This window comes from Emydura macquarii, unplaced genomic scaffold (genome assembly GCF_026122565.2).
Source record: "Emydura macquarii macquarii isolate MOO-44397 ecotype Brisbane River unplaced genomic scaffold, CSIRO-AGI_Emac_v2 contig_3019, whole genome shotgun sequence".
NCBI lineage: Eukaryota > Metazoa > Chordata > Testudines > Chelidae > Emydura > Emydura macquarii.
Genome location: NW_027133156.1, coordinates 5499382 through 5513139, shown reverse-complemented (window position 1 = coordinate 5513139; position 13758 = coordinate 5499382).

The following is a 13758-nucleotide window of genomic DNA, read 5'->3' as shown; positions in this document are numbered from 1 at the left end:
TCCTGGCTGTGGAGGCCTGAGGATTGCAGCCACGAGCACCTTCTCATGGCAATGGTGGAGGCTATGGCCCTACCCGCTGAGTCAGCAGCGTCACTGGCTGTCTGGAGCGCTGCCCTAGCCACCATGATTCCCTCCTCCAGGATGGTGGTAAGGTCTGCAGCCTGGTCCTGGGGCAGGGCCTCAGCAAACTGCCTGAGGGAGTCCCACAAATTAAAGTTGTATCTACCCAGGAGGGCCTGATGATGGGCAATCCTGAACTGCAGGGCTGCCATTGAATAAATTTTTCTCCCCCAAAAAATCCAGCTTCTTGCTGTCTTTGTTCCTGGGAGTGGAACCTGGCTGACCTTGCCTGTACCTCTGGTTGGCTGCGTCTACCACCAGAGTTCCTGGGGCCGGGTGAGTAAACAAATACTCGAACCCTTTGGCTGGGACATAATACTTTTTCTCGGCCACCTTTGACGTAGGGGCGACCGAGGAAGGGGTTTGCCACAGGGCCTTTACAATATTGAGGACCCTGTCATGGACTGATAAGGCCACCCTCGCTGGGGCAACTGTTGCCAGCACATTGAAGAGGGTATCATCGGCTTCCTCTAACTCCTTCACCTCCAGCCCCAAGTTAGAGGCTACCCTCTTGAGGAGCTCCTAGTGCGCCCTGAAAACCTCCAGTGGCGCCATATGGTTCCGGGAGACTGCCTCATCTGGTGAGGAGGAAGAGGACTGCCAAGGCGCGTCCTGCAGGTGTTCCCTCACCTGATGAAGGGATGCACCCATAGAGGGTCCCTCCATGGGGTCCAACTCCTTGTCCGAAGAGTGGTGTGTATGGGCCTTCTCCTGAGCTGGAGGCACAGACTGAAGCCCTGCTGACAGGATGGTTTGTGGCCCCTGTCCCATCTGGATGCCCCTTGAGGCCCAATAAGGCCATTGCTGCGGCCATTGCTGTGGCCATTTACCCTGGGGCCTATCTGGGGCTGACTGTGCTGCTGGCTGTGGCGCCTTGTGGTGGCATTGGCTGTCCTGACGACTGTCCCCCCTGTGGGACCCTGAGCCACTAGACCTGCGGTGTTGTGCACGGCCTTGGTCCCGGGCACTGCCCAGTGCTGGGGACTGTTCTCTCGATGCCTCCAAGCTAGAGGATGATGAGGACTGCCTCCATCACCACGAACAGTGCTGGCGAGTAGAGCTGCGCTCCAAGGAGCTCGAGGTACCGGAGTGTCGTCTCGGCACCAAGGGCTTATGGTGCCGTTTACCCTTTGGTGACCGAGACTGGCACTGCTCCGAACTCTGCGATGCTGAGCCTGACTCCGGCGACCGGGTTCTGCGTTGGGGACTGTGCGTTGTGGGGTCTTCGCATGGTGATTCGGTTCCGCGCTGCCCTCGGTGCGGGGCGGCCCCTCAGTGCCAAATCCTCCGACGGTGACCGGGTTCTGCACCACCTCAGTGCGGGCAAACTCGGTGCCGTGGGTGCGGAGCTGGAGCTGTCTGAGCGTTGCCTGGCGGACCTCGAACCGTGCTGCCTCTTGGTCTGCGCTGCCTCTGGTGCTGGGGACCGACGTCGGCGCCAAGAGGGAGACTCCACATCCTGAGTTGAAGCAGTCCGGCTCGACGACACTGATCTGAAACGACTGCTGAGGGAGCATCCTTGCTCTATCCCCGGTGGCTGTCCGGCCCCTTCTCACTCGGTGGAGGGGGGGTGGAGGTGGTGTTGGCAAGGCCAACAAGGCTCTTGCTGCCTGAAATGCCTCCGGTGTCGACGGCATCGGCAGGGGCACTCTCCCACTCCCAGGAGTTGGGGGAGGTTCCCTGCACGGAGATGCAGGCACCGGAGAAGACTCAATGGGCCGTGGCATCTCCGCACTCGACCCTGCCCGTACTGACGGCGCAGGGGAGTGTCCGCGATCCATGCGCTGCCTCTTTGTCTTCGGCACTGAGATGTTGCTTGAAGCCAAGTTGATCCTGGTGCCGGTGGTACACTCTGCACCGAGGTGACGCTTGGGGCCGTGGAGCGGGGTGACTGGGATGCCGGGCGGAGCACTGCCTCCATGAGCAGGGCTTTTAACCGGATCTCTCGGTCCTTCTGGGTCCACGGTTTAAAAGCCCTGCAGATCTTACATTTATCCTTTCTTTGCTCTTCCCCCAGGCATTTAAGGTGCCGATTGTGGGGTCGCTGAGCAGGAAAGCCTTCCTGCAGGAGGCACACGGCTTAAATCCAGGCAACTGAGGCATGGCCTGGCCACCCTAAGTCCCTCAGGGACTTCCTATTTAACTATACTTAACACTACTTAACAACTACTTAAAACTAACTAAAGTACTTCGAATAACAGAGTTAAACAAGGGGAATGGCACTTGCAGAGAGCAAGGCTAGTTCCAGCAACTGTCATGGGTGGAAAGAAGGAACTGAGGGGGTGTAGGGCCGGCAGTGCCTCATATACTGCGACATGCATGTGGGACTCCAGGGGGCACCACAGCCAGCCCTACGGGGTCTGCTAAGGGGAAAAATGTTCCAGGAATCGTGCACGGTGGCATGCACTCACCTATAATGGACTGGACATGAGCAATCACTCGAAGAAGAATTATCTTTCTTCCTGTGTCACCATCTTCTTATGCTGGTCATAAGCACAGTGTGTAACAACCCCCTCCACTAGAGACTCTGTTACTGGACAACTGATTCCTTCTCCCCCATGGATGACTAAAAAAGATGATCCCAAAATATTATTAGGCTTTCCCCACCGCTGCTCTGAAGAAGAACACAGTACCAAGAAGATGAAAAGAGCAAGGTCCCCCAAAACCTCTTGCAATCGCAAGAGACTGAGCATATGGAATGTGCCCACTGAATTGTAGTGGATGATCCAAACACGGTCTCAAGAGGAAGACACGAGCAAACAAAATAAATCAGTAAATAAATGAAAATGATTTTTATCCCTTCAACCACAAAGAAACAAAGTCCCTGCCACTACGTCCTTGAGTCAAGTTGCTTCCTGACCTTAAATTTGGTGATCAGTTTAACTCCATGTACATGAGAAGGCCTAGAGAATAATTCACACTGAATAATCTGTCCAGTGAGTTTAGACACTTTTTCTGTTGGTGGGATGTCTGCAAATGGACTCTCTTCCTCCAGCGTGCTCCTTATTTGAGAGTTTTCAGCAAGAAGTTTTTGCAATTTAAAAAAATAAAATATGAATTAATTCTGGACAATTCCCTTTTGATAGTTACTATTCAGGCTGTATTAGCAACCTGTATGTAGTCATACCGGGTACATGGTATGGCTTATCGTGTCTAACTAGATAAGAGTGTAAAGAATCTTTGAAATGAAAACAAACCTGTGAAAATTTAAAGTTTGCCTTCCATGACCATGTGACTGAAAATCTTTCCCTAAATATTCATGCCACTAAAACACAATCACACGTAGGTTTGTGGAGGGCAAACACTAGAAAGGTATCAATATGGCCTAAGCAAATCAGTTTACAAATTGAAGCAAATATTCACACAATTTGTTTATAGCATTCAACCAGTTCTGCATGGCTGATCTCAAGCTCATTGCCTTCAGTGGAAGTTGGATCAGGCATCATGTGGGCAAATAGCTCCACACTTGTGTGTATCTATTTTAGTTTTACTCTACAGCACCTATCACATATCATCATTAGTTTTATTCTATAGTATCCATTGCCCATCGCCACAATTTGTAAATATCTAATCTATGTTGTCGGTAGCCAAGTAATTGTCTATTTTATTCCTAATAAAGAGGATTGTATTGGTGCCTCTAGGACCAGAGAATTCCAAGTGCTAATTAGCCTTTGAGAAAATAAAATCCCTGCTGGGTATTTAACCTACATTTGTTTGGTTTTAATTTACAGAGTGTCCAAGTCTGAGTCTGTTGTTAGAGATGAAACCCTTGCAATTCAATAGGATTTGTCTGAACTACCAAAAGGGTTATGGTAGCAATCTTCGTAATGTCATTTCTCTGAGACTGCACAGTCTTGGCGCATGAAGGGGATTATTGGACAAGTTAATTTGCTAAGAGCTAACAGATTTTCCTTTTCCCCAGTTGATAGCTCATTTTAATTGTAAAATATCTTAGTCTGAATTCTAATCAAGCATATGACTGACAAAGTTATTACTTTGAGACCAGTGTTGGGCACTTGCTGCTTCCAGCAGATTAACTAGGGCACCACTCACCGCAAAAGGCAGCATGCAGAAAACAAAGGCACCTGGAAGCATGCAGAATATAAACACATGCTTATTTTCTACATGTGTGATGTCCTGTCAGGCTGGATATTTTCCAAGATGTCATTGAAGGCTGAGATTACCTGGAAATTACCTACAGTCTTCCTGAACTAACAAGGGGCTCTAGTTTGCTATCAGAACGATCAGGTTCTCTTAATGACAAAGGCAAAGTCCAAAGAAGAAAAAGTAGAAAAGAAAACCAAACACCTGTTTGTTTGTTTAACACACCTCAGCTACACTTCATTATTAATTCAGAGTATTCTTAACTATCCTGTATATAGGATGGCAGATCTAGTTGATCTTAAGCTGCATCTGGTAGGTGGCTTTCTGTCGTATCCAACAGTGAAGTCAAGGCATCATGTGTGTTCTTATGTGACTGTATAGTCTGATCGGTGCGGAACAAGACTGCAGACAGACGTCACACAGGACTGTGCAGGCTCCCACTGAAGATTTGGCTTGATGCTTAGCCCTTCCATTTTTTTTGCATCTGTCTTCTTCAAAGTATTTTCCTTTATTGATAGTTGGTTTCCATTTATGCTATTTCTTTGAAGTTCTCAGTGTTTATGCTGCATGAGGTGAGATTCTGCTTCAGGGTGTCTTTGAAGTGTTTTAATCGATCTCCGCCTCCTGTGCTTTCTGAGATTCTGCTCTGTACAAAAAACTTTTTTGGGAGTCTATCAGCTCCTGTTCTGATAACATGTCCATCGAAACTGAGCTTGGATTATCATTGCCATGATGCTGGTTGTTTTTACTTTTTTGAAGGATGTTAATTTTTAAGACTTTGTCTCATTAGTGGGCCTTCAGACTAGGGGGGGAGACAGCATATATGACATTTTTCAAGTTACTCAATGTGTCTGTGGTAAACTCGCCATGTTTCACACCCATATAAAAGGGATGCTATTGCTATTTCATTGTGTATCATCAGTTGATTGTTGAAGGTTAGATGGTGTGCTGGTTGATTGGCCAATGGTGAAGTCTTCCAAAGACGTGGCCTGCCTTTCATGTTGTATTTGATATTTCTCAATTCAGAGACCCATCACTTGAGTTGGTACTGCCAAAATATGTAAAGTGATTGATGCTTTTTAGGTCTATAGCCGTGATGGTGATATTTGGCTAAGTGGTAATGGCTGATGGAGCTGGTTAGAAGAGGATTTCAGTTTTTTTCAGGTGGATGGTAAGTCTGAACTGTTTGGCATCTTGTAGGCACAAAGGGACTGGGTTACAGACAAATGGCCAAATCTTGGAGATATTCAAATTTACACCAAGTGAGGATTTTGTGTGAGAGATGTCTGTTGGTGGGCTTTCTGGGGAAGCAGGTAAGAGAGCTGCAGGAGGTGGTGGATCATCTGCGAAGCATCCGGGAGTGCGAGGATTTCATCAACAGGATGCACATGGAGACATCTGGGTTGGAGGGTGCTAGTTGACTACAAATGACTACAGCTGCACCAGAGAAGGAAGGTGAACCAGCTATCTGCTAGGGGGAGACTGGCTTCTGGTCACCTCGGACAGTAGATAGCGTTCCACCTGCCGGACAGGTGCCCCAACCGTCAAGGAGAAAAAATGGTCTGTTGCACTGGCCACAGGAGGTGAGGGGCAGACACCAATGGCAGAGGAGCAGGAACCATTTGCTCCCAATGCTGGGAAGCTCACAGCTACCACACCCTAGAGGAGAAGACGTACAGTGCTGGTGATTGGGGACTCCCTTCTGAGGTGAAAAGAGGCATCCATCTGCCAACCTGACATGATGTCTTGGAAGAGGTTCTGCCTGCCAAGAGCCTGCATTTGAGATATTGCAGAAAGGTTGCTGAAGCTCATCACTCTCTCTGATCCCTACTCCATGCTGCCCATCCTTGTGGGCAATTATGATACCACTCAGTCTGACCCACAGCAGATCAGCAGTGACCATAGGACTCTGGGAGCAAGGGTGAAGGAGTCAGGGGCACAGGCTGTCTTCTAATCCATCCTCCTGATTGAGGGTAATGGCCTAGAGAGGGATGTGCACATCCTGGAGATGAATGCATAGCTGAGTCGATGGCATCAATGAGAGGGTTTTAGCTTCTTTGATTTTAGGATGCTGTCTTGGGAAGAAGGTTTTCTGGGAAGAGATGGGGTCCACCTGACCAAGAAGGGAAAGACCATCTTTGTGCACTGATTCATCAAACTAGTGAGGAGGGCGTTAGACTAGGTTCAAAGGTGGCAGGTAACAGAAGCCCACAGGTCAGCATAAAAAAAAGATGACCTTAACAGACAGTTTGATGTTGGGGGGAGACATGGAAAATTATAATAGGGTCAAAGGAGCAACTAGAAGGAAATCAGTGGGGGAACCTGCTCAACATACTAGATATCTATACACAAATGCAAGGAATATGGGGAATAAACAGGAAAAGCTGGAAATATTAGTATAAAAGCTAAATTATTACCTCCTTGGAATCACAGAGACTTGGTGCAATAAGTCTCATGACTGGAATATTGGCACAGAGGGGGTATAGATGGGGTGGGCTGTGAGTTACTACAGAGAATTCTTTCTGCGTGTCTGGCTGGTGAGTCTTGCCCACATGCTCAGGATTCAGCTGATCACCATATTTCGGGTCCAGAAGGAATTTTCCCCCAGGGCAGATTGGCAGAGGCCCTGGGGGCTTTTCATCTTCCTCTGCAGCATGGGGTCACTTGCTGATGGATTCTCTATACCTTGAAGTCTTTAAACCATGAATTGAGGACTTCAATAACTCAATCATAGGTTAGGGGTCTATTACAGGAGTGGGTGAGTGAGGTTCTGTGGACTGCGTTGTGTAGGAGGTCAGACTAGATGATTGAAATGGTCCCTTCTGACTTTAAAATCTATGAGTCTAACTTGTTCAGGAATGACAGTTGGGATAAAAAAGGAGGAGGCATTGTATTATACATCAAGAATTCATACACTTGTTGTGAGGTTCAGAAGGAGGTGAGAGGCAGACCAGCTGAGAGGCTCCAGACAAAGGTAAAAGGGGTAAAAACCAGGGCTGACATCAGGTGGCGGTCTACCAGAGATGAGCAAATCAGGAAGAGGAGATGGATGAGGCATTTCTAGAAGAAAAAGTAGAAATATCTAGACCCGGTAGTAATGGGGGACTTTAACTATCCAGACATCTGGTGGAAAAGTAATATGGGAAAACAACATTTCCAGTAAATTCTTGGAACATATTGGAGACACATTTTTGTTCCAGAAAGTAGAGGAAGTAACTGGGGGGACAGCCATTTTAGACTTGGTTCTGACCAACAGGGAGGAACTGGTAGTAAATCTGAAGATGGAAGGCAATTTGAGTGAAAGTGATCATGAAATGATAGATTTCATATTGAAAGGATAGATTTCATGATTCCAGGGAAAGGAAGGAGTGAGAGCAGCAGAATAAGGACAATGGACTTCAAAAAGCAGACTTTAACAAATTCAGAGAACTGGTAGGAAGAAAATCTAAGGGAAACAGGAGTTCTATAGAACTGTCAGTTTCTCAAGCAGTCAATATAAAAAGCACAACTGCAAACTATCCCGATGTGAAAGGAAGATAGTAACAATAGTAAAAGGTTCATATGGCTCCATCAGGAGCTCTTTATTGACCTGAAAATCAAAAAGGGAATCTTACAAAAAGTAGAAACATGGACTAATTGCTAATGATGAGTACAATAGAATAGCAGAAGCATTTAGGAATAAAATCAGAAAGGCTAAGGCACAAAGTGAGTCACAGGGGACATAAAAGGCAATAAGAAGAAGTTCTTTAACTACACTAGAAGCAAGAGAAAGATGAAGGAAAGTGTAAGTCCTCTACTTAGTTGGGAAGAAGAGCTAATAACTGATGACATCAAGAAAGCTGAGCTGTTTAATGCCTATTTTGCTTCAGTCTTCACTAAAAAGAGTAATGGTGACCAGATACTGAAAAAAAATTAATACTAACAACAAGGGGAAAGGAACACAAGCCAAAATAGAGAAAGAACAGGTTCCAGAATATTTAGAATAGTTAGATGTATTCAAGTCATCAAGGCTGATGAAATTAATCCTAGGGTACTTGAAGAATAAGATGCAGCAAGCTTGGAACCATTAGTAATTATCTTTGAGAACTCCTGGAGGACGAGTGAGGTCCCAGAAGACTGGAAACGAGCAAACATAGTACAGATCTTTAAAAAGGGGAACCAAAAGGACCTGGGGAATTATAGACCAATCAGTCTAACTTTGATATCTGGAAAGATACTGGAACAAATTATTAAGCACCTAGAGGACAATAGGATTATAAGGAATAGCCTGCATGGATTTGTCCACAACAAATCATGCCAAAATAACCTAATTTCCTTCTTTGACAGGGTTACTGACCTAGTGGAAAGGGGGAGGAGGAAGCAGCAGATGTGATATATCTTGGTTTCAATAAGGCTTTTGTTAAGTCCCACATGACAATTTCATAAGGAAATCAGCAAACCAAAATGTGATCTAGGTGACATTACTACAAGGGGGATGCACAAAGACCAATGGATAATATGGAGGGTATGTTTATAAAATTTGCAGATGACACCAAGTTGGGAGGGTTGCAAGCAGCTTGGAGGACAGGATTAGAATTCAAAATGATCGTGACAAACTGCAGAGTACTTCATTTTGACAAGTGCAAAGTACTTCATTTTGGAAGGAAAAATCAAATACACAACTACAAAATGGGGGAATAACTGGTTAGGTGGTAGTACTGATGAAAAAGATCTGGGGGTTATAGCAGGCCACCAATTGAATATGAGTCAACACTGTGATGCACCTGTAAAAAAAACTATTATTATTCTAGGGAGTACCAACAGGAGTGTGATATGTAAGACACGGGAAATAAATGTCCTGCTTTCCTGGGCACTGGTGAGGCCTCAGCTGGAGTACTGTGTCCAGTTCTGGGTATTACACTTTAGGAAAGGTGTGGCCAAATTGGAGAAAGTCCAACAAAGAGCAACAAAAATGATAAAAGGTTTAGAAAACCTGACCTATGAGGAAAGATTAAAAAAAACTGGGCATGGTTAGTCTTGAGAAAAGTAGACTGACGGGGAACCTCATTAATGTTTTCAAATATGTTAAGGGCTGTTATACAAAGGACACTTATCCACTGAAGGTAGGACAAGAAGTAATGGGCTTTGTCTGCAGCAAGGGAGATTTAGGTTAGATGGTAGAAAATCTTTCTAACTGTAAAAGTAGTTAAGCTATCCAATGGGCATCCAAGGAAGCTGGTGGAATCCCCATTATTGGAGGCTTTTGAAAACAGGCTAGACAAACACATGTCATGGATGGTCTAGGTTTACTTGGTCCTACCTCAGTGCAGGGGGCTGGACTTGATGACTTCTCAAGGTTCCTTCTAGCCCTACATTTCTATGATTCTAGGATTTGGCCCAAAAATTGTCTCTGAATTTCTTTGCATTTATACCACAATCTTGGCATGATTTCAATGTATCTATGTGGTTTCTTATAGAGTATCTAGCCCTAAGACATCTGGAAAGGTCTGTACTTCCCCAACTGTGTTAACAATGGATTTAGCAAAACAATTGTTTTAGTTTTGTGGTAAATCAGATTAAAAAAAAAATTCAGAGTCAGTTGTTGAAAAGACCTCCCTCCCACACAGCTGATTCTGAACAGTGGTACTTGATCCTCCTTTCACAGCGATTCTCAGACGTTAGCAGAAGCTTTTTTGCTGATGGTCAATGTGGTTTCGAACACAGGTATTGGAGCACATTTGGGTTTTTGAATTTCCCTAGCTCGCGCAGAGGTCAGGTAGGGAGAGGAAGGCACACCAGGAGCTAAAAGTTTCCTTCACTCCTTCTAATTGCTTCCCTTCAGGGGAATGCTGTATGAACCTCAAAGACCTTTAGTTCAGCCTCAAGCTTCCATTTAAATTGGAACACTCTTCAAGCCTGAGCTTCTCGAGGAATGGAGAGAGCTACACAGGATGCTTTCAGATATTCCATTACAGTCCGAAACCACTAAGAGCTTTGGAGCGGAAAACCCAAGTCAGCCTCCAAGAAGTTTGATCAGTCTCCAGCTCCTTCTGTTCAGCTCTGCTTTTAAACCTTCCCTACTCTCTCTTTTCCTCTAGACTTATCACTGAACAAAGTAGTTTTCTCATTTTCTCTACAGTTTTCCTATTGTAAATAACAGTGTTTTACCACCAGGCCACTGGAACAGGAATTTTGCATGCAGAAGTGAAGCAAGTGTTAAAAAGGGTAGTTTATCAATGACTTCCATGAGCCAGAGTGATGTGTCATTCTGGCAGAGAGCCTGTTAAAGAGGAAGCACTGTTCTGTAATATGTTCAGCTGGGGATTTCTGAGAACTCTTTTATACCCAGTCATTATCCATTTCACACTCTGGAGTGGATGGTTATGTTTGCCTATGTGACGCAGATCTTAATAGTTTTCTAAAGTACTAGATCATTTAGCTCTCAGCTAATACAAAACCAAGCTAGTAATTAACATTAAATACTGAGAAATGAATCTGATGTGATGAACACTTAGCACATAATGAGAACACTGTGATTTCTCATTTGGGAACAGTAGTGCTCTTGCAACATAGCCAGTTGTTACAGATGAGCAAGCAGAGCTCAAACCAACAACAGGATCTGGTTATCTTTGTGGATCTAATTGTTGCTACACTTTAAAGCTTTCACTTTGATTTCTAACACCCCTCATCTTCTCTTCAGTAAATAAAACAGTGGTCATTTTATAATAACAGTTTATATTTATATACTAACACCTTTTATTCCAAAGGATTCCAAAATGCTGCACAAGTTATAGACATATAATACAGCACCACTGAAAATGCAGCTACTTCTGGGGTGGAGAGTATCAGACTGCGACTACACAACATCCTGTACAACTGTGTGGAGGAGGGAGAACTTAGGCAAAGTATCAGAGCATATCTTCAGTCTTATAAAGAATGTAAAGTCCACATTGGGCAGACAGAGCTTATTATTATTATTATTATTATTTTAAATCTCATATCTTCACAAGGGAGACTTGGGTGCCCTTGGCATTCACAAAACCACCAGTCAGCTGCTGCCTAATCCTGTAGGCACCTAAAGTTCTTAAGTTACCACTGGTAAAGTCCCCTGAGCGTCTGCTGATGGGCATGTGCACAGTCACTTAAGACCTGACATTGCTGAGCAGTTTGGCACCTAAGTCCTGGCAGGATTCACAAAGTAGGTGTCCCCAAATATCTTGAATATGGGTCCCTGTCTGACAGGCAGACTCAGCACAGCCTGCACAAAACGCAGCCAGGAGGAGATGCTGTCCCCATTCTTTCTCCTGTTAAACCCAATAGTCCAGTGGTTAAAACACTCACTCAGGATATAGGAGGTTCAAATTCCCACTCTGTCTGAGCCAGAAAGGAGCTGAACATGGTTCTCTCACCCTCTGGTGAGTGCGTTAACACTCAGGCTATTGGGTATTCTGGGAAGTGGCTCTCTCAGTAAATCCTGAGTGCAGATAGATGCCTCCCTCCAACATCTTAGCCCTGTTGGAGGGGACATGAGGGGGGTCAGCAAAAAATTGAGAGACATGTATTTGCACTTATCTCCTCTGACAGGTAAGTCCTATCTACATTTCACAGCTTGGAAAACTGAGGTATCGAGCGGTTCAGTAATTTATACTCGATGGCACAATTTTAATTTATATGAATTATGCTACCTGCACAATAGAAATATGTGTAGCACATGCTGTGATTTACTTTTTAATCTATATTATACATTGCATATATCATATATGAAAGATGTTTTTCTGAGAATCTCTTTGGGTATTGACACCAGGTCTCTTGACAGTACAAGATAGAAATACAGCGTGTTGTAAAAGAAATGTTTGATCTAGTCTCACCAGTGCACATGAATGCAGCTAATAAAATCTATTGTAGAGATCACTCACTGATGGGTTCGAAGCCCAGGTCTCTCATTCTCCATCACACATTCTAGCTATCAAGCAAGTCTGTTATCATAAGGCAATAATGGCTGTGCCATACTATACAAAACCAAGTCAACAGATAAGTAGATATGTAAGTAGATTATGATTTCTTCAGAACAGCGACTGTGTCTTCATGTGTCTGGACAGTGCCCTGCAAAATAGGTTTCACTCTTGGCTGGAGCCTTTGTGTATCACTGCAAAATAAATAACAGAGGAGAGTAGAATTCTCTCAGGTGTCTCTCTTCCCAGACCAGTTCCTCTGCTCAATTTCTGCAAGAATAAGTAAGCTTTTTCATTCAATTTTCCTTGTATATATCTGCCCTCTGCAGTAGGTTTCCATTCTTTTAAAACATTAAAGGTGCTTCAAGACTATATTATGACACTAGTTAAGATGAAAACATTGCTCTTTTGGGAGATCAAATCAATGCTTGCACCCTGAGAGCACTCAGTGCAATAGCTCCATGGAGTGTTAAGCTTTGTCTAGTTAGAGTGTACAGTCCTTGAGGACAGGGAATTGGCCATCTCTTTGGTCTGTGAGCTGCACCGTGCAAAGAACATTACCAGCCCTCAGATAAAGAGTAATAGCACCACAGTATTGCTCTCTCCTTGGAAAAAGAAGCAAATGTGGTGTGCAGATGGTGATAAGAGATGAATTTTTTTAAATGGTGATCATTTTATTTGTATGTATATGTGTGGTGATAGACCTACTGAGGAAGGAGGCCCAGGGGCTAGAGTGATAGGTCGGGACATAGGCCACCTGAATTCTAACTCCCTGCTCTGCCACTGACTTCCTGAGTGACCTTGAGCAAGTCATTCAGACTACGTCCACACTGCAATCAAAGGTTAACTACAGCTTCTGTAGGCATACTCGTGCCAACTTTAATCTAGCTAGCGCAGCTAAAAGTAGCAGCGAAGACGTGGTGGCGCAGACCCTGACATGAGCTGTATAAGCCCACCTGGAACCCTGGGCATGTACTTGTGTTGTCACTGGTCTATGCTGGGGTCTGTGCCGCTGCCTCTTCACTGCTACATTTAGCTGCACTTGCTGGCTTGAAGCCTACATGGGTGGCAGCCACACCTCCAATTGCAGCATAGACATAGCCTTGTCTCTCTCTGCCTCAGTGCCATGTTTGTAAAATGAGGTTGACAGCACTTCCCTACCTCACAGGGGTATGGTAAGGATGAATTCATTAATGATTATGAGATATTTATACACTATGATAATGGATGCCATAAGTAACGAAGATACACAGATATCCATTTGATACACTGCCTCACCTACAGTCTAGGTACACAGTCTTTTCCATCTCCATTTGAATTACATCTAAACAGCTTTTTTGATACAACAAAATATTCTGTCAGTCTATTTCCTCCTTTCCCTTCCAAATGTGAAAATTTCCCCTCAAAATTACGCCGGTCGCAAGCAATATTCAGTCCCGAATCTGGGAGAGTCCAATATTTTGTGACCAGAGCTAGAAATGGGTGCAAGTGAATTAGACGATTGTGATATAGTCAGTTTGGCTTTACTGGTATATGGATGTGAGAAACCGTCCCAATAACATTTCAAAATTCTCCATTCTTGTTTTTCTGTAAAACGTGGCAC